General features: G+C 48.5%; 1 long non-coding RNA gene across 2 annotated transcripts; it reads left to right on the plus strand.

Moving 5' to 3' along the window:
- Positions 1 to 2,183: 2,183 nt before the first annotated feature.
- LOC146789052 (uncharacterized) lies at positions 2,184 to 20,910 on the plus strand. 2 transcript variants are annotated; one of them, XR_014970021.1, is made up of 4 exons: positions 2,184 to 2,317; positions 15,761 to 15,847; positions 20,443 to 20,524; positions 20,859 to 20,884. It is a non-coding gene; the product is annotated as an uncharacterized LOC146789052 (long non-coding RNA). The 2 variants fall into 2 exon arrangements; XR_014970020.1 differs by lacking the exon at positions 15,761 to 15,847 and having other exon boundaries at positions 20,859 to 20,910.
- The last annotated feature ends 214 nt before the right edge of the window (positions 20,911 to 21,124 follow it).

Below are 21,124 nucleotides of genomic sequence, written 5' to 3' on the forward strand. Positions count from 1 at the left end.
TATAAAATCTTCTCTGGGATTCTGGCTCATTGGCAATGCAGAATTGCAGGGCAAGAGATACATGAGGATCAAAGGGGGTCATTGAAGGGAGACAAATACCGGAATCGATGCAGATGTTAGTCGAGTCAATAGACTGTGGAGAAGAAACTCACCGGCTGCTGCAATAATTACACTCACCACAGCTAAATCCATATTTATGGGCAGTGCTCAACCAACTTGGAATCAAAGGAGACTTTACCAGAACAATACAGGCTCTATATAATGCCCCTTTAGCTAAGCTAGGATATTAATTAACTGCAATTTGACATATAAATTCGGTATTCGAAGGCGAACTAGGAAAGACGGCCCTCTGTCATCGCTTCTTTTTGATTTTTATATTGAATCCTTAGTGCAGGCTATCAGACTAGATGAGATTATTGTCCTACTTATGTCTGGTCAATTTAGTAATAAGGTTGCATTGTATGCACCGAGGTGATTCGAATGCAGCAGACCAGGCGAGACGAAAAGTTAGAGTACGACGTGCAGGCTTGGAGGGCAATGGTGAGAGAGTTGACAATCGGTGGGGTTGAAAACAAAGCACACGAGGAGGTTGGGGGGAGCGCACAGTCAGGTGATAGGCCAGATGGCAGCCAGGAGCCAGTGGTGACCGGCCCTTAAAAACTTACCGGGCCTTGAAGTGGTACGGACTGGGGATGTATACCAGACATGGCGGAGGGGGACATTCTAGTTGAGGGTGGGGGGGGCGTGGTAGGGGTTTAGTAAACACTGGTTGGTTTCCAAAGTTTGGAGGCATGGTCCAATGCAGACACCCTTGGGGTTGGAATCCGACGAGGCAGCACGCATGACAATAGGCATGATATCTGTGTAGGTTTGATTGTTGTACATATCTGGAGTGTAATCAGATCATTGCTCCTCTGTCTATGATAATCTACTATTCCTCTGTAAATGGCTACGAAATGCTGCATGTCGACTCTCTAAGGCTTGTTACAAATGTCAATAAAGATATATTACACTAGGTTGCATTGTATGAAGATTATTTAATATTTTATACAAGTAAGATAGAAAAAAGAATGCAGAAAATAAATGAGATAACCTAGGCCTTGGAGGAACTTTCAGGATATAAAGCCAATAAAGAGATTATGAAATGGAACATGCATTGTAATGATGGTCAATCTGACAGGTGATCAGATATCTTGGTATCACTATAACATAGAAATTCACCAGTGTTCCAGGAGAGAATCTGCTAGAGTGGCGAAGGAGATTGGGAAAACCATCAAACGATGGGAGAACATTCCACTGGCTATGCGTGAGTGAATTTAGTTTAAAAATAAATTTGACCAAAAGTAAACTATATTTTCAACACTACCCACCTTAATTTCAAGAAAAAATTATTAGAAAAAATACAAAGCGAGGTTAACGGTTTTATCTGGAATTCCAATGGGGCAAGGCTGTCTTGGAAACAATTAGGAAGAAACTGGTAGACGTGCAAGGTCATCCAGATATCCATTTATACTGCGGGTCCTTTCAATTTAACACCTTTAGAATATTAATCATATACGCAGGGAATTCAAAACTGGGAATAATGTTCCAACTGATGCTAGAAGGATTTTGTGGAACCAATTTTCTTTACAAAAGTGGCACTCCTAAATATTTGAAAAAGGTTAGATTAAAAGTTCTGAATACAGCAAGGCTCAGGTACTGAGGCAGGAACATCCTGAAGAGCTCTTATTGGGGAAAAGTGGCACCAATCTGGGACTCACCTAAAACTCCTGAAATCCTGAAAAAATACCTGAGGGTCCCTCTTAGAAAAGTAGAACATTCAGGTGAGGCCAATTTATAGAGAATGGAAGGTACTTCTTTGGGAGGAATAACATGAGTAGACTAAGGGATCTTGAACAATATTAGGTTATTTGCAACTCACCTCGTGGTGCTCTCTACAAGAGTGGAATTCAGGTACTTCATCAGTAATGGAGCTCACACTTCAACATCAGGTCCAAATAGGAAAGGAAGAGGCTGGTATGCTGGATTACGTTAAGGAGACAATAAAATGCAGTATGAACAACATGAAATTTGGGAAGGAGACTTGCCTATTCTGAGGATCTAAAACATATGTGAAGTATTTGTGTGCACATTATACAAACACTAAAATCTGCATCACTGCTTTTTTACTACCCACAGAATATATTTGACTTAGAACAAGATTGCCAAGCTATCGAACCAAGAGAAATGAAGAAGCAAGAAATGTTACTGAATACAAGCCGATGGCATCTACATGTTTGTTAGTTGCCTAATTTGAATGAGTTTTGGAATTAAATAGGTAAGACTATTTTCGAAATTTATCAGCAAGAAGTAAAGGAAAGCCCAGTTGTAATAATGTTTGGCATAATGGATGAAGTCAATTATGTAATTCTTGTAAGAAATTCTGTTACTGGTTGACTGGGGTGTGAATCCTGTTCAAGCAACAACTGCAATCCTTGTATGCGTAAGGCACAAGCAAACTCAAATTAACCTGTGCTCAACTCCTTGGTAGCTTGGTACAGAGCAGTCAGTATTAACTGAAAGGCAAAGTATAACATGTTTCTGCTGCACTTCAAACAGTAAAACAGTGAAAACACACCACAAAAGGAGCCCACAATAGGATTTGCAAATCAGAGTGAGTTTTAATAAGTAAAACAAGACCAGACGTCAAAAATCCAATTAACAGAATCAGCGATATTGCATTTTCAAGCTTTTTAGAGAAAATAGCACCAAAAGGTGTAAAGTGCCAACTGTGGATAACTGGTTAAGTGGGACAAAGTCTCAAGTCCAGGCCGACCATGATGGAGCGGAGGCGGCTTCATGGACCCAGTTAGGCCCCCTGAACTAAAGTACCTCAAATCCTTGGTTGCGGAGCGTTATGGGGATCTGCGTCGAAGATGAGTTGCCCAGCCGAGGGGATGAGTCGGTTGCGAGATGCAGCGAGGCTGCTGTGCAAAGTCCTGTTGCATTGTTGCTGAAGATCCCATCGACTGGGCTTTTGATGCAAAGTGTGGGGTCAGAGATGCGACGCACAGTCGCGGGAATGCCGCGGATCCGAAGAGCTACGAGGCTGTGAAGTGGAGTCCGGCGTCATCAACGAGGCTGCCGTAGATTAGAGATGCCAGGGCTTGCGCTGAGGATCCATCACGCACTGGCAATTCTGAAGGCAATGCGGGCTGCGGCAGCAATGCGAGTCTTTCCGATGGGCCTAATCCACGCAGCAGTGGAGATGCATCAGTTCTGCTTGGGGTTCTGCCGCGCAGCACAGGTGATGCATTGGTTCCGCTGGATCCACAGAGGCTGACAAAGCACCTTAGGCCCACTTGCAAGAGTCCAGAACAGGGGTGGCACCTCTTGGCAAGGTAGACTCACAGATGCCGGAGTCCAGGTGCAGATGCAAAGTTGTTGGAAGCCTGTTATATCCCTGAGGCTTCAAATCAGGAGGCCAGCCAAGTAGCCCCTGGAGTACTTTGAGTTCTGGGTTCAAGATGCAAGTTCAGTCCTTCTCACCTAGGCAAGGAGGCAGCAGGCAGCAGGTCAGCACAGCAAAGCAGGAGTCCAGCAGAGTGCAGTCCATCAGAGTAGCAGTCCTTCAGCAGCACAGCAGTCCTTCTTTCCGACAGAGTATCCACAGGTCCAGAAGTGTACAGAAGAGTTGGTGTCTGAGGTTCAGAATTTATACCTAGTTGTGCCTTTGAAGAGGGTGAGAAGCTTCTAGAGGTCACGGGCACCCTGTCTTCCCTGCCCTGGCTCCTGACTGACTACAGTGGGTATGCAGCCCTTTACGTGGAGGCAGACCACAGTCCATTCAGTTGTAAGGGGGGCTGTGCCCAGCTCCTCCCTCCCATCTTGCCAGTGATGGCCCATCCAGACACACCTAAGCTCCCTATTGTCTTTGGATGTCTAAGAGGAATACACAAAGCCCAACTGTCAGCTACACCCACTCATGTGACCAGAAACAGGCTACAGGCACTAAATGGATAAGGCCAGAAAATGCCAACTTTCAAAAAATGGCATTTTCAGAATTGCAATTTAAAATCCAACTTCACCATGAGTTAGGATTTTAAATTGTGATTCCAGAGACACCAAACATGAACTGGGTACCTCTTCCAGTTTGGAAATTACACTTATAACATGTAATAAGGCAACTCCAGTGTTATCCTATGGGAGAGATAGGCCTTGTAGTAGTGAAAAACAAATGTAAGAGTATATTCACAACTAGGCCAAGTAAAACTTAAAAGTACATGTCTTACATTTTAAATACTCTGCACCTGGCCCTATGGGCTGTCCAGGGCCTACCCTAGGGGTGACTTATATGTATAAAAAGCGAAGTTTGGGATTGTTTTGCCAGGTCAAAATGTTTGAAACTGCACATACAGGCTCTGCAATGGCAGCCTGAGACATGTTTAAAGGGCTACTTAAGTGGGTGGCACAATCAGTGCTTCCGTCCCACTACTAACATTTAATTTACAGGCCCGAGCGCAGGTAGTGCCACTTGACTGGGGACCTGTACGTAAATGTAATATGCCAAATGGGGATAAGCTAATATTACCATGTTTGGAGGAGAGAGCACAAGTACTTTGCCACTGGTTAGCCGTAGTAAAGTGTGCAGAATCCTAATGCCAGCAAAAATGAGGTCAGAAAAGATGGCAGAGGAGGGTAAAAAGTTGGGGGGGGAGACCACGCAAAGGCTGACAGGTCTAACACTTCTGAGCAAGGCCAATAAGAAAATTTTGTTTGCGTAGTACTCCTGGCCAAGTAGAGATACGTCAGAACTGGATCTTCCCTGAGCGACCATCTTATCAAGAATGGTTATCAAGAATCAAGTGTGTCTCTGAACTTGATAAGAAATATAAATATAAAAGCAAATTAGCACTTTGGACACACACAGAGATTGGTCCAATGATTACCCCTGATTTATTACTTTGGACCAGTGAGATGGTTTTAAAGCAAGTCAGACCTCAGGTTGGTCAGGACAAAATATAAATAAGACCTGGCAAAAGGGTAAACTATGTCTTGTTTGAGCCAGCATAATGCAAGTCTTTTTGGTGAACAATAATTGATCTGCACCAAAAACAAGCCAGAACCATTGGCTTTGTCAATGCTTGTTAGCCGTATCAGATATATCAATAACACTAATGATATTGTTGTGAATAATTAGTATTGAATTAAACATTACAGATGTAAAGGGGTGGTGGTCCTAAGTGTCACAAACAATCTTGTTCCCCATTCACACCACTTCCCTATGCACCCTCTTTGTGAGACACTTAATCCTTTTCCGCCTCTCATCTTTCTGAAATCCTCCATATGCATATGTCACACCTAATTTCTTTCCTTTTCCACACCCTCTTTCCACTCTCTCCTTTAGCATGTAATTCCCTGCATTTCCTTCACTCCACCATTCCCCCTCACCCACACAAACAAGGCACACATTTCTTTTACTTCCGCCCTGTCAATATTTCAACAGCTTTGTACCTCCTTCACATAGTTTCGCGTATAATCACAATTGTAATTGGTAATATCACCATTGCTCTGTGTGCTCTACAGAGGATTGGATGATCATTTATTCTGAACCAGTGCTTAATTTGTGCCGGTGCTTTCCGGTGCTTAGCACCGGGACCTAATTATCAGGGCCGGGTCTACAAGCAGTGGATCACATAATTGATTTATAGTAATTTACTTTGCTATCGCTATGGGACTTGGCAGTACTGTTGAAAGTTGTTGTGTTCAAAGTGTTCAACTGACAACTACTTCTCATCCGGAGACTCGGCCAGTATATATGACTTCTTCTCAATGATTTTCTGAGAACTCACTGCTCTAAGTTGATAATAAAATAAATGTAATGTAGATTGTTGATGCAGTGTTGCCGCCGCTGGCCCAGTGGGCGGGACACGGAGTTGGGCTGGAATTTGGTTCTCTTCTCTGCGGGGGTTGGCTGGGGCTATGCATGGCAGCGTGCGCAGATTTTTTCAGATTGTTTATTGGCAGGATTGCGCACGCATTCGCCTTACTGCCACACCCCAGCATACTTGAACGGCCGCACCGTCAGCATGGTTCGTTCACTTCAACGGCCATTCACTTGCTGTCTCAATTAAGTACTGAGCGGTGCAACCAGGACGACTTTGCCCGGCAGCGTTGAGCCTTGAAGTTGAGTAGCCAGTACTGGCAACAGCTGCACCCGGTGAGACAGGGCCTCCTGGCTGGCATGCCTAATCAGTTAAACTGCTGCTGCCATGTTTGTGGTGTCGCAGACACATAGCTCACATTTGACCACGTTGTTTCACACAATTAGTCAAGTTGGAACACCTCTTCCAGGACCCCTGGAGATGTCTGGGCTCGCAAGCTTGAGGCTAAGGGCCTTTTATGAGGGTGGAGGCTGCAGGGGAACGAAGAATACAATAGATGCGAGGTGGGGGGCTGCAAGGAAAGAAAGAGGGCACAGTGTGGGGGTGGGGGCCTCATTTCCATTTGATTATCTCTCACTTTCAGGTGTGAGGTGGGAGGGGTGCCTCCGCCTGGCGTTCCTGGCTGCCTGACATTCCTCGCACGAGGCCTCACGACTCAAGGTGTTAGGAAAAACAGATTCACACCAAAAAAGAGAGCGGAAAAAACGACTTCTGCGCAATAAAACGAATCCAAAAAGCGGTAGAGAGTAAAAAAAAAAAAACTGAACAGGCTGGCTGATCTTTAATTGGTTCCGCATGGCCTGTCTCACCGAGCCCTTGATACAAACATTTATCATTCCTTCCAGAACCTTCCATCCGCGGCCCGCCCTCCATGGGAGGTCAGTGAAGCTGCTGCAGCACCCCCCCCCCCCCCAACAACGAATGAACCGGGCTGCTGCCGGTAACTTAAGTTTTACTAAACAGTAACACAGTACTGATTTGAAGAAGTTAAATTATAGCAGCAGGTCACGTCACCCGGTCACCATGTAGTAGTGTAGTAGCAATGTAACCAGTATTGACACTAACGGGCTCCTACTTATCCGGTAGTCTATGATACTTTCTAGTGTCTAGCACTAAGAACCGAAATGCCGCTACTCTGGGACAACTCCATGCTAGGTGCAGAAAGTCTGCATCTGGCGTCCCACAGCATGCATAACAAATATCGTGACATAGTGCGATGGGGGTGCAAAACTTTTTATGGTGGAGATATTTAACGTGTACCAACCATAGTCGATAGTTCGGGATAGCAGACTGGTTATATAGTGCAGCAATATATACCCATTGTTCATCTGTGTGTTCAGTTTCTAGATCTCGCTGCTTGAGGTCTTGAGCTCTTTGTTTGCAAAGTGGCACCTTGACTTGCATATAATAACAGATTGCAATACGTTGCAGTGTGAAGGATTGATCAATAGAGTTTCAAGGGCATGTAGCTCCGGTGCACCATCAGGAAACGATTGAAACGTCTCTCAGCATGTGGTGCAGAATCTGTGTATCAAAAATGCGCCTAGTGGAGTGCTGTTAGGATCTGCTATTATGTCTTGTGTTGTGTGGTTATAAAGGTGCCCCCTGGGAATAGACGCCCCACCTTCATCAAATGCAGCTGTTGTAGTCGAGTAGATGCCCTGCGATCTGAAATCAGCGGCAAGATCAAGTTATGTAATGTGGGGTTCCAGCTAGCATAGATAACATCTAGGGGCACTCGCCACCTGAGATGGTGCCATGCCCAGACTGTACAGTTTACCGTGTCCACCTCAGATGTAGGCACAACACCGTCAACAACGGGATGGACGCAATGTTGTCTCACTCAACAGCGAGGTGCTTATCTACCTTTGGGAGCTTTCAAGAGATTTTTCAGGAGCTTGGGGTGTGAGCACCTGCTCAAAATATTGTCTTCCTCTGGCCTAGCAGAAGAGGGGGAGTCGAGGCTTTGTAAAGATTACCTAGTTTATGCTCAGGGTGGGAGAGTAATTGCTCTTTCTCTTTCATGATGTTGAAGACAATGCCCTGAATGAAAAATAGGAAATAAAATTGAAAAAAAGGTACACGACTACTGCTCATGTCACCAATTTGAATTATTTCCTTTTTTCCCATCCTTTTATTTGTTTGACATTATCTCTGCCTGGCACATACTGGCATCTAGGGTTCTGTATTTCTCTAACCCCCCGCTTTATTTTGGTGGCATGCACACAGCATTTTGCTGCCTCTATAGCCAGGGTAATGCTGCGTAACTGCCTACATTGTTAATCCTTATTTAACCTTACTATGAAGAAGGCAGGCTCCCTTGCTGAAATTCATCTGACTTTTTGCAGTGCCACTTGAGAATGTGGGTGGAGCTCATAGAGGAAGTGGGTGGAGCCAGTGGAGGAAGTGGGTGGAGCTGGAGAAAAGTAGGTGTGGCCTCCGACACAGATTTGAGCACCTGCACTTCATATTTTACAAATTAAGCACTGTTCTGAACACCTTTACGGCCCACTGACTGCTCACCTCCTACAGCCTCAACTCTGGAGCTTTTAGTCGTGGCCCTTCAGAAGCAGCCACTGATAACCTGAGTTCACACAGACACCAACAGGCGGCCCAGTTCTCAGCAAGCACAATATAATATTAAAATGCAGAGTGAAAAAAAGTATAGAAAAATAACATGGTAGAAACGGTTAATTCTCGTAGGAAAGTAATTTAAGTAAAACGTGAAATGTAAATAGGAGCGACCTCACTGACATAGACGAACTTAATAGCTTTTATAGTTATTCCTGAGACACCGAGTTTGAGAAATCGATCTGTGCTTTCACCTGTAACATTAGGGCCGTTAATATAGCAATAGGGACCAGTTTCAAAGTCAGTTTTTAATTACTGCTGGGTCTTCCAACAGCCCTGTAGCAGAGTAGTTTTTTGACTTTTACAAGATTTGTATGCAAGAAATCTGAATGCACCGTAAGAATGTCGGATGTATATGTTTATGAGATATACTAATAAACATTAATATGCATTTACTAATAATTGTGTATTACTATCCAAAGTTACTGTTTTATCAACTTTAGAATGACAGAAGACTGAAGAAAAAATAGTATGATTATAAACATATGCCTTGCGGTTTGCATGCAACTCCTTGACGCAGAGTTATAACTCATTAAGCTAGATTACAAGGATTTTAACTTGTGACCTGCAGGTAACAAAAGGATCCCTGCAAAACCAGTAGCAAATGGAGGTGTCTACATTAAAAAACAAATCTGTGATCTGCATGTTGCATGCTTTGTTTTACACCAGGGACATTGACCCTCTGTGTTATTTTATAAGGAGTCAAACCTGTGACTGAACTGCAAACAAATCTCTCCAGCACGTGCATTAACCACTGTGCCTGTCTGGGTGCACAAAGATCTCTGTAGCAGGTGCCTGAAGACCATAGGATATTTTAAAATGCCGCCTGTTGTGACAAATTAAGCAAGCCAGAAAAGAGGCCCCGATTTTTATTTCGGAGGACTGCCAGTTGTTCCACCAGGGGGACAGAGTAGATTACTCCATCCCCCTGGTGGAGGGACTGCCTGTCGAATTTATAGATGCACACTAAACTGGCGGTAATGTATGAACCATTGGCAGAAGCCGCCATCACAGCAGTTCCTGTCAATGCTCTTCGCTGTTTGGTCCAGGGCTTCAGCTACATGACAGAGCCCTGCACCAAACAGTTTTCTCATTTTTTATTTTAAAAAAGAAAATCCAATTTTGGGATTTTCTTTTGGAAAATAAAATGTCCCCCTCACCATGACAGTCATCTTCCATGGCAAGGGGGTCATTATTTCTTTTTTACTGTAACTTACCGCCAGTGTTTTCCCTGTGGTAACGGACAGTAAAGAAATGTCTGTCTTCCCACCCTAATTGGGACATATAGATACTTCTCCGATGGCCCTTAATCCGTCGGGGTGTTGTAGAGGTTTGGCTATGGCGATGAAGGAGTAGTCACCTTCATAGATAAATGTATGGTCCCACCCACATCTAAATTGGGTGGGTGGACCATTATTTTGGCAATAAGCATTCTCTGTCGCAGTTGTGGCAGAGTATACTTACAGCCAAGATAAAAGCAGGCCCAGAGTTACCATCACATTCGTCTTGTTATTATTTTTGAGGCACAGTTTTAAGTTCAGAATTTGCTCTTTTTAACTCCATCCACTTTCTACTGCCAGCCCGTTTGTACTTTCCCAATGAATAAAACTGGTATTGACCTCAGGAGTACCCATCTTCAAAATAGATTTACTACTGTAGTGTTGGCCCCTATGACGTAATAGGGGCGACCTGAGTTGGGTCCACTGCCTGGAGCAGTCCGGGGTTGGAGTTTAGTGCATGCCCTGAGACTCAGTGGATCAATGGTTTAGTCGGGGGGGGGGGTCACATGACCACTGTAATAAAGACGAGCCCGCGCGGATGTGACGCCAGTGGTGCGCATATGCGTGAGCTCAGGTTTACTGTACTACTGCCTCTGTGTGCTTATTTGCAACGGCCTGCTGCACCGAGCCCCAATCCGCACGCCAACCTTCTGGCTGAAGTGCCCGCTGCAAGGCAAGCAGCGGGGACACAACATTGTCGACGAGTGGTGGGCGGCCGCTTCCCACATTCGCTCAGTGGCGCCGGTGGTGCTGCCTCGCATACGGTGCTTGTGCCTGGAGCGTGAGCGCGCGGGTGCGCGTCAGCCCCTATGTGCACAAATAAATAAAAAACACATCGGTGAGTCCCGGTTTGCCATGTGACCTGCTCCCTGTGACGGCGGAGCCGGTAACCTGCTCACTAGTACCTTGTGAAGGTTGGGGACACCACGTGACACACAGCCACTGAGACGCTGCCCAAGAAGTGGGGGGAGGTGCACGTCCCCATTGTCAGGGAGCCAGGAGCCAGCAATGAGGTGAGCCTCCACGAAGGACACTAGGCCCGGAGAGACTAGTCTATGTGGTTGCTCTTCCCACTGGAGATAAAGCCAAGCTGTCAGCTGTGGAGAGGACAGGCCCTGATAGTATACCTCCACAGGAAGATAGAACAGCTCCTCTTTTAGCACTGGTTCTGTAAGAGTGTGAGTGATCCTCTGTCCACTGTCAAATATTGCCTGCACCATGTCTGCAATTCCACCCATCGAACCCTTCATAGTGGAGGGGCCTCCCTCTGCCCAGGCGCCCAAATGGAAGGAGTGGGTGAGGAGGCTGCTCTTGTTCTTTGAAGCCACAGGGGTGCAAGATGACCAGAAGAGGGCCATGCTCCTGCATTTAGGGGGGAAAGACATCTACAGGATCACCAAGTCGCTGCATGAACCAGCCCCCAAAACTCACTCACGCTAATTGGTGCCCTGTCGGCGCATTTTGAGCCCATGGCGAATCAAGACTATGAACGTTTTGTATTCCGGAAGGCGCGCCAACAGGCAGATGAGTCTATTGACACATTCCATGCCCGGCTCAAGGACTTAGCAAGCACCTGTGGGTTCACGGATGAGGTAGAAGAAATTAGAGGCCAAATTATACAGGGTTGCTCCTCCTCAAAATTCAGGGAGAGAATACTGGAGGAATCGGGGAAGTCCCTGGCCGACATCCTAACCCTAGGGAGAACCAAGGAACTGTCGCGGGCCCAAGCAGCCACATGGTGGCGGCCCTACATGCACCGGTAAAGGTGGAACCCGTCAACGCGGTAATAACACGCCCAGCAGCAACATCAAGCTGGAAAGAGTTGGGGAAGCCCACAAGCTGCGGATACTGTGGCGGAAGCCCACACCGGGCACTGGACTGTCCGGCACAAGGAAAGAAGTGTACAGAGTGTGGAAAGTTTAATAATATTGAACGAATGTGCAAGTCGAGAAAGAACAGACGACCCCGGCCAACTGTCAATCTGATCCCAGAAGCGCAAAGTGGGAATAGTGACATGGAAGATGATGACAGAGATGAGCAAGAGGTCCATACTGCGTATATCATCGGAACAGCGACTCAGATGTCTCGCTGCTGCAATGTCAAATACGGGTGCAAGAGCAGGACATCACCGCCGTCATCGTTACGGGGGCCACCATCAACATTATGTCATTGGAACTCTACAAGATGATGAAGCCGGCTCCAGTGCTGGACACCACGGCGATCGAAGTCTTCGTGTATAGACAACACAAACCCCTGGTGATGAGCGGAAAATTCAAGGCAATGATCTCGCATGGCTCCAAAGTCATAAAGTCACAAGTCTACATAGCAGAAGATGGACAGGGCATGCTAGTAGGCTGCCGGGCTGCCGAAGATCTAGGGGTTGTGACATTCGCTTTTGGGATTCACCAAGAGACAGTGCAACACATCCTAGCCGAATTCCCAGATGTATTCAATGGAATTGGGAAGTTGCGAGGAAAAGAGGTACATCTACACACTGACCCTACGGTTCAGCCAGTCGCCCTCCGCCACAGGCGAGTTGCCTTTCACCTAAGGCCACTGGTAGTGAAGGAACTGTCCAAGCTGGAAGCAGCTGGCATCATCGAGAAGGTAACAGGTCCCACCCCCTGGGTGTTACCTATCATGGTCACTTGAAAGCCCAAGCAACCGGGTGAGGTGCGGATCTGCGTGGACATGAGGCTACCCAATGCAGTAATAAAAAGAGAAAGACACCTCACTCCCACGAATGATGACCTGATTGGGGAACTGAGCAGAACGTGCTGGTTCTCTAAGCTTGATCTTCGGTAGGGATATCACCAGTTGGTGCTAGATAAAGAGTCATGCTACATCACAACCTTTTCTACCCATTTAAGTACTTCAGAGGATACAGGAATCGGGTCTCACTCTTCATCGAGACAAGTGTAAATTCCTCAAACAACAAATCCAATTTTTTGGCTACATATTCTCAGCCTCAGGTGTGAATCCCAATCCGGACAAGGTGCGTGACATCAAGTTAGCCCCTTCCCTCACCAGCGTCACGGAAGTACGAAACTTCTTGGGTATGGTCAACTACTGTGGCAGATTTATCGGGGACCTGACCACCCTCTCCCAGCCGCTCCGAGAGCTTACCAAAGGCTTTGTCCCCTGGGTCTGGGATCATGAGCAGGAAACAGCATTCCAAGCGGTTAAGGATGCCCTGTCTGCCAACACAACCCGTCCTTTCTTTGACCCTAGGAAGCCGACTATGGTCGCGGTCGATGCAGAAGAAGACTGGGCCGCGGGGGCTTTCGCTAGTCGGTCATTGACAGACACCGAGCAGCGATATTCCCAGATCGAAAAAGAAGCCATAGCCATCAACTGGGGTGTCGCCACTCCCATTTGTACGTATATCGACACCCTTTCATTGCGGCCACTGACCATAAGCCGCTTCTTTCACTATTTGCTGCAAGCGCATCCAAACCGCCCCACGCATAGAAAGGTGGATGCTGCAGCTGCAAGGGTACAATTGCCGTGTGGAATATCATCCAGGGGCGCAGAACCCAGCTGACTATCTCTCCCATCACCCCAGGGCAGCTACCCCAGAAGAGAAGGAGGACGCAGAGGACACTGAAGGATGTGTCCGATACATTACGCCTAGATCGTGACCCATGCCATTGTCCATGAAGGTGTTAGGGGAAGAAACCAGACGGGATGAGTGCATCCAGCGGGCAATAGAGATCCTGAAGTATGGCCGATAGCAAAGTGCGAGGAGTGACTGGAAAGTCCTCACTATGGAGGCGAGAAGGATCATGGAAAGTTTGTACACTGTCCAGCAGGAGCTCAATGAGGATGCCTATTTCGATGTCACCGCCTGGTGATACCCTCGGCCCTGACCAACCAGGTGATCCAACTGGCGCATGTGGGTCACCAAGGGATGGTGAAAACCAAGACCCACCTGAGGAAAAAAGTGTGGTTTCCCCAGATGGACGAGAAAGTAGAGGAGGCGGTGTGGTCATGCCAATGGTGCCAGGCCACCGGGGAAAATAGCTCACTAGCTCCAATAGTCACAGAACCTCGACCGGACAGCCCCTGGGCATGCGTCAGTTTGGACTTTGGGATAGGAGACACACCTTTATGCCGATCGATGACCACTCAAAATATCCTGAGGTGGAAATATTGCAGTCGCTGATGGCGAGCAAGGTTATCCCAAAATTGGAGAAGGTGATGGCCACTCACGGGCTCAGCGATACCAAAGGGGATGATGGACGGAGCATTTGAGCAAATCAAACACTCACCCGCAGTCAACTGATCTGGGTTTAATCCATCATCATTCTTTAGCTCACTCCACCACCCCAGTTCAGACATGGCCATATGCAAATCAGTCTGACCCTGTGCCTCATGGGTACAGTCGAGCCCGAACTGCCAAGCCATGTCTTCCCTGGACCAGAAACAAGCATCCTGGGACCGGTTTCGGGTTAATAACCCTCATCAGCCTGGCTATCTTGAATCCAGTGGCAAAGTGAGCAAGGGACCCACGTCTGGGCATACCCTGCCAATTTAGGGCGAACAAAGCGATACCAAAGGGGCTCATACAAGAGATACGGACCGACAATGGCCCTCTGTTCCAGGGACATGAAATAGCCAATTACCTGGCGTCTCTAGGCATCACCCACAAAAAGACAACCCCATGATGGCCACAAGCGAACGGCGAAGCAGAAAGGTTTAAGTGCACGCCAAACAAAGTCATTTGTATTGCCCATGACCGTCAACAGTGCTTGGAATTGGCCATCTTCTCATTCCCACGAGTGTACCGACAAATACCACACTCCACGACCGGAGTGGCTCCAGGGCATCTCTCCAAGGGCATGGTGGTTGCAGACTCTATTCCCCATCATTCGAAGTGCCATCAAGAGTCACCAAATGAACTGCAGATTCAAACACGTCGTCAACATCGAAACAATCATGCCAGCCAGCGGCGGCGATCACGACTGCTTAGTCTCAAAGTGGGAGATTCCGTTCTTCTAAAAAATCAAGTTGTCAACAGCAAGTTTGGCCTGCGATATGAAAAGTTGCCATGGACTGTCACCCATGTGAATGGCACCCGAGTCACGGCCCAGAAGGGTGTGGAAATGGTCACCAGTAATGTGTCCTTCTTCAAGCTTTTTCATCTAGCCGGAGATGTCCCTCTTGAGGTGAGCCCACCTGAGTCTGGTCGGGCCGTGTCTCTGGATATTGATGAGTGGGATGCAACTGAAAAGGACTGCCCGGCAGTGGACAAAGCTGATCCTGAGGTGTCTCCAACCGGTGGGTGCACTCCAGGGGGCGCCCTGGAGCTCAATCTGCCCAGCCTATCGGGAGGACAGGGAAATTCTCAGTAATGTCTACGGAAGAACCCAGCCCTATCCTGCCGGCTAAAGAACCATGTCATGTGAGCCTGTTCCAGTAATATATCTATTGTAGTTGTATTTTTGTTGCTATAATGGGTGTGGTTTTGATACTGTTTGGGGAGGAATGTAGTGTTGGCCCCTATGACGTAATAGATGCGACCTGAGTTGGGTCCACTGCCTGGAACAGTCCGGGGTTGGAGTTTAGTGCATGACTGGAGACTCTGTGGATCAGTGGTTTAGTCGGGGGGGGTCACATGACCAATGTAATAAAGACGAGCCCGTGCTTGATGTGACGCCAGTGGCGCGCACACACGTGAGCTCAGGTTTACTGCACTACTGCCTCTGTGTGCTTATTTGCAACGGCCTGCTCTGCCGAGCCTCAATCCGCACGCCATCCTTCTGGCTGAAGTGCCCACTGCAAGGCAAGCAGCGTGGACACAACAACTACATCAAGATAAACCTGCTTCATCATTTGTTCACAAAACTGATGATATTTTGTTAAGAAATTGACATAATAAAATGTCAACAATTTCTGAACAGTCAATTCAATTTTCTTGGCTAGATAATGAAAAACACTTCCAACCCCCAGTGTCAGAGGTTTCTGGAATCTGAAGTGCTGCAAACATCTAATTTGTAACCTGCCGAATAGGTAAAGACTGAAACTTGCAGTGGTGTTATGCAAAATGGTGAGTACCCCTGCAGAATGTGTTCAGAGGCCCAAGTATCCAATATTTCACAAATATTCATTGACTTGGGGCTGGGTGGGAGCCCCTTGAAGGGTTGGGGGGCCCCTGCACCACAGAACCGTGTGTGACACTCCTGGAAACGTGGATGGCCTAGAAATTACAGGGAAGGGTTGAACAAATGCTCAGAGCCCTAAATACAGTTGCAAGCTCACAACTCCTCCCACCCCCAACTCATGTTTCTTAGCTTAGGCTGCTGCAGCTTCCAGGACACATGCAATTCTTTAGCTGATGTGGGCTGGGCTGCACTGGAGAAGGGACCTCAATGACACCCTCTTACAAAGTATTTTCCAGGTCATCCAGAAGTTCTAGTGCAAACACCAATATCGGAAGTGTGATCCTGAGAGTGAGGGTAGAAAGAACAAAATAACTGGCAACTATTTAGTAGGCCTTTCACCTTCAGATAAATACATATTACACACCTAATAAGAAAAATAAATTCAACTTAAAGAAATCAGTAAGAAATGTAGTTTAGTATGAAAGCTTAATTGGTTAAAGCAATTACTCCCGAACCATCCTGTTTGGTGCACTGGGGAACAGTTAGGTGTATTTACAGTACTACAAGGTTGCAGCCTGCAACTAAAAAGCCTGTGAATATGCAAGTCATTATTTCAAAATTGTCATACACACAGTATGATAGGCTGTTGCAAACTATGCAAAGAGATTTAGGGGCATATTCGCAAGAACGTGTGATAACCATCGCAAAAGTTACTTAACGCAACCCACAACATCGCAGTCCATCACAGGAATTTGACGCCGTGTTAACCAGGTATTCACAACACGGCGGTACCATGCGATAGTCACCAGATAGCGCGTCAACTGACCGCGATAAAATCAACGCCACGCTGCAAAAATGCGAAACGCTAATGCAAAAAAAGCTATGATGAGGCTAATTGCGATGCAAAAATCAGCCAAAACCAGCTACAGGCCTGCACTTCACACGTGTCAGGCGGGAACAATCACCATAAAAGTAGAAAAAAAACTGACAAACAAATGCCAAACCACAGCCAAGCAATGGATGTTGCCGGAGCAAGTACGGAGGAGAACCAGAACCCCACAACACCCCCCCCCCCCCCCCCGGAGGACCTGCCTGGGACCTCGGGGTCAGGGAAGGGCAAGGACAAGAAGAGTAGGAAGAAGCGCTTCAGTCCGCAGGAAAACAAGATCCTGATAACGGAGATGGTCGAACACCATCAACTACTGTTCGTCACCTCCACTGTGTCATTGGCAACTAAAAATGGACTATGGCAGTACATCGTGGACAAGGTGAATGCAGTCGGAGTGCTGAAGAGGACAATGGAAGATGTCAAGAGGCGCTGGAAGGACGTCAAGCGCAAAACAAAGCTGAAACTTGCCAACAACCGGAAGGCAGCAATGCAGACTGGAGGTGGCAGTCCTGCGCCACAGGAGGAGCTGGACGACATGGAGGAAATGGTGTCCACAGTCATCAGTGGGGAGACGGTGGCTGGAGTCGGGGAACCTGACACTGCTCAACAGGACCGGACACAGCAGCACCAGGGTGAGTGACAACCAGAGCCTGGGGGGCGGGGGGAGATGGGAACAATGGCACACATGCACAAGTAAGCACTGCACATCTGCAGACAAACCATGCCCCAGACCACAACTCCCACCAAGAGAACAATGTACCCAAGTATGCTACATGTCAGCACTGTACAAGCACAGAAGTCAAAGGCACACCGCATGAAAGGGATAAGGGGCAGCAAAACAGAGCAGCAGGGGCCAACCCCCTCCCCCAATGCAGCACACACACATAACATGCAGAGCACATCAACACTGACAACAAAGTGGCACAAACCCCAACACGTCCACACCTGAACACAGGACACAACTAGTGCCGCCTGGGTGTAGACACTGGCCAATCACAAGTGGCATTGCAGGGAAATCTGAGTTGATATTGTACAAGTACAAACACACATCCGTGATGTTGTCGAAATGTCCACTGTCCCGCAGCAAATGGGCAGCCCTTCTGAAACAGCCACAATGTACACAGTCATGCAGTCTGTATGTAAACCTGTACAATGCGACAACACACATGTGAACACATTGTTAAACTGCATCTCCCTTCACATTGCAGAGGGACAATCAACACCTCCTGCAGAGCAGCCCCAACCTCTCTTCTCTGACAATGAAGAGGACCACCACAGCATCGACTCCGATGCCCTCCAAGAGGTCATTAACAGTCTCCGCAGGCCACCTCCAGGAGCAGGGCAGCTCAGCTGCAACGGGAACACCCCACCCCCTGCACAGACCACACAGCAGGCAGCACCCACCACCACGGCTGCCTCCCAGGACCCCCACGAAGAACATGTGGCCTTCCAACGCCATGTGTTGTGATGCCAGGAGCAGCTGGCTGAACAGGTGCAGGTGGGCTTCGACCGCATGGCAGACAAACTAGATGCCATACGTGGGTGTCTAAGTCCCATCAAGGACCACTCACAGTCCCTAACAGACACCGACAGTCTGCTCCATGCCCTCCAACGAACCATGGCTGACATCGCCAGAGTCCTGACTGTGCGACAAGAACGACTGTCTAGTCAGGATGGCTCCAGCGAGCTCGCCCGGGAGTTGGGACTCATGCGGAGGCTCATGGAGAACATGGAGCGGGCCAATGCGGAAAGAGTGGCTGCCACGGCTGCACACCAGCGAGAGGTAGCTGGGTTCCACAATAACCTCAAAACCATCCTCAAGGCATTGCTGCCACAAGGCCTGGCACCGATGCATGCTGCTGCTACCACTACATCCACATCTCCGCCCCCTGAAGTGTCAGTGCCACACAGTGTAGCAGACATCCCACCTCCGGCCCCTGAGGTGTCACTGCCACACAGTGCTGGAGAAAGGCCAGCACCACCCACACGTAAGGCACATGAAACAGCAGAGGACGAAGATGCGGATAAAACTGCCTTACTGGTACGGAGAAAACTGTAGCATTCATCTCTGCCATATGACCGGTTTCAGCTTAGTTCTGCCCTCTGCATCATCACCTTCCATCGTCCCCCGATACACTCTGCGACACTCACCTTGGACCTCGCAATGGACTGCCATATTCTGTTTGATCACCAATGACACAGCGAACAGACTGTGGACTGAACTCTTCCACTTCCTTTGGACTTGTCATTCCCTGAATTACTCTGGCTGGCCCTCCACGGGCCAACATTTGAAAGTGGGGTTTGCATGGCCCTGTACTGCTCCAGATGCAAACTCCACTGAATGTGCATTAAACATTCAGAATCACACAGATGTGTCATCTCTATGGTGTTTCAAGTGTGGTAGTATGGATGAATATAGGGTCAGTGATTTCCTCTTACGTCCATGTGGCTCATGTCGTTGGACTTGGGTCGCAGGGTGACACATTGTCGATTGTCGTCCGGGTGACGCCGACGCAACAACAGCGACACACACATTTGTTACTTCCTTGTCCAGCCCCGTACGGAACCACGCCCAGTGCTCCGGGGTCATTGTTCAAACCCTTCCGCTGGACTGGCATACGCCAGGCCAGCCCACTACACTTACGCTCCAGGGGGGGACAACAACGCCACATGTGCCAGGACTCCCCTGTAGTGATCTGCTGCTCACAAGTCTAGTTGTCAGCATGCCACGGCCACTCCCTCACAGCTGATTTACACCCACACCACACCCTTCCAGCACACGCGTCACAGCACATGTGACCCTACCAATAAATAGGGCCGGGCGCACGTGCACGACGCCATTTACAACCTCTCTCGGGGTGTATCCGCGTGGTTTGCATGTAGGCATGTGGGCCCAGGGGCCTGTGACATCACATCCCGCAGGCCCGGAGGTGACATATTGCCCTCCGCCCCACAATACCCAATCATAGAGGGTCCATGACTAGCGGGGCTCAGACTTGGTGGCACCAGATACCCTGTGGCCGGCACAGGCACACCACCACGGGATGGTGACTTTGGGTGCACTGAGGTAGGGACACCTTAAGTGCTGAGCGAGTGTGCAGCCTGCGATGATGCCCTGTCCCGGCGGACCAGACGGCTCAGGTTTTGTGTGCCCTGCTGGACCGCAGTGTAGGCCTGAGCCAGCGGGCAGTGCGGGCCTACCGCCACGTGGCGTCGCCTCCTAGATCACAGAGTTAGTGGCACCTATGAGGCTGAGCAAGTGTGCAGCCTGCGATGATGTTGGGTGCACTGGTATGTCCTCTGCCATGGAGTAATCAAGACCCACCAACAAATGTGAGACCTGGTGGCCTGTGGAGTGGGGCTGCATGATGTGGAGGGTGCCATGCCTGCGGGCCCCGGGCTTGTGGCTTGCAGTGGCACGTGGTGGGCCGTGTTTTCTACACGCAGATGGCAGAAGGTGAGCAGTGAGGCCTGGGTGCGCAGGGGCGGGCATGCACCGCTGGGCGGCGGGAGGGGCTAGGGTGCAGCTGACTGGGTGTGCAGGGGCGGACAGGCGATGGTGTCGCATGCAATTGTATGTACTTTGCCATTCAGGTATCTGGACTCTGTTTCAGATGACGGGTCTGTCTCAGATGTGGGACCTGGTGAACTGCACTACATACCGGCACGTGGTTGGAGACACACCGGTGACAGCAGGTGAGCAGTGCGGCCTGGGTGTGCAGTGTCGGCACTCTCTCTCCCTGTCCCTCTCTTCTTTTCTCTCTCTCTCTCTCCCCCTCTCGGTCCGTCTGTCTCCCTCTCCCCCTCTCTGTCCGTCTTTCTCTCTCTCACACCCTCTCGGTCTGTCTATCTCTCTCTCCCCTTCTCGGTCTGTCTATCTCTCTCTCCCCCTCTCGGTCCGTCTGTATCTCTCTCCCCCTGTCTGTCCATCTATCTCTCTCTTTCTTTCTTTCTCTCTCTCTCCTTCGCGCTCTCTCTGTTCCTTGATGTGCGCAGGACACACCTTCTCATCATGATTTTCGTTTTGCAGGATGTGACCTATGGATTGTCTTGAGGGGAGCAGCCATGTGTCTTCATTTCTGTTCTGTGTTTAATTTAATAAATTATCATTTGTTGATTCGAAGGTGAATGTGTGATGCTCATTTTTGTGATGACACATGCATGTCACCAGATGTGATTGTGCGACATTATGCGGGTTATTGGGTACATAATTCTGTGTAGTTGATGTGGCATGTCTTTGGCCGGGGGGGGGGGTTGCTGGAGAGGGGTGTCCTGGGGGTGGTGGCGGTGGGTGTT

The sequence above is a fragment of the Triturus cristatus genome, chromosome 10, assembly GCF_964204655.1.
Source record: "Triturus cristatus chromosome 10, aTriCri1.1, whole genome shotgun sequence".
Taxonomy (NCBI): domain Eukaryota; kingdom Metazoa; phylum Chordata; class Amphibia; order Caudata; family Salamandridae; genus Triturus; species Triturus cristatus.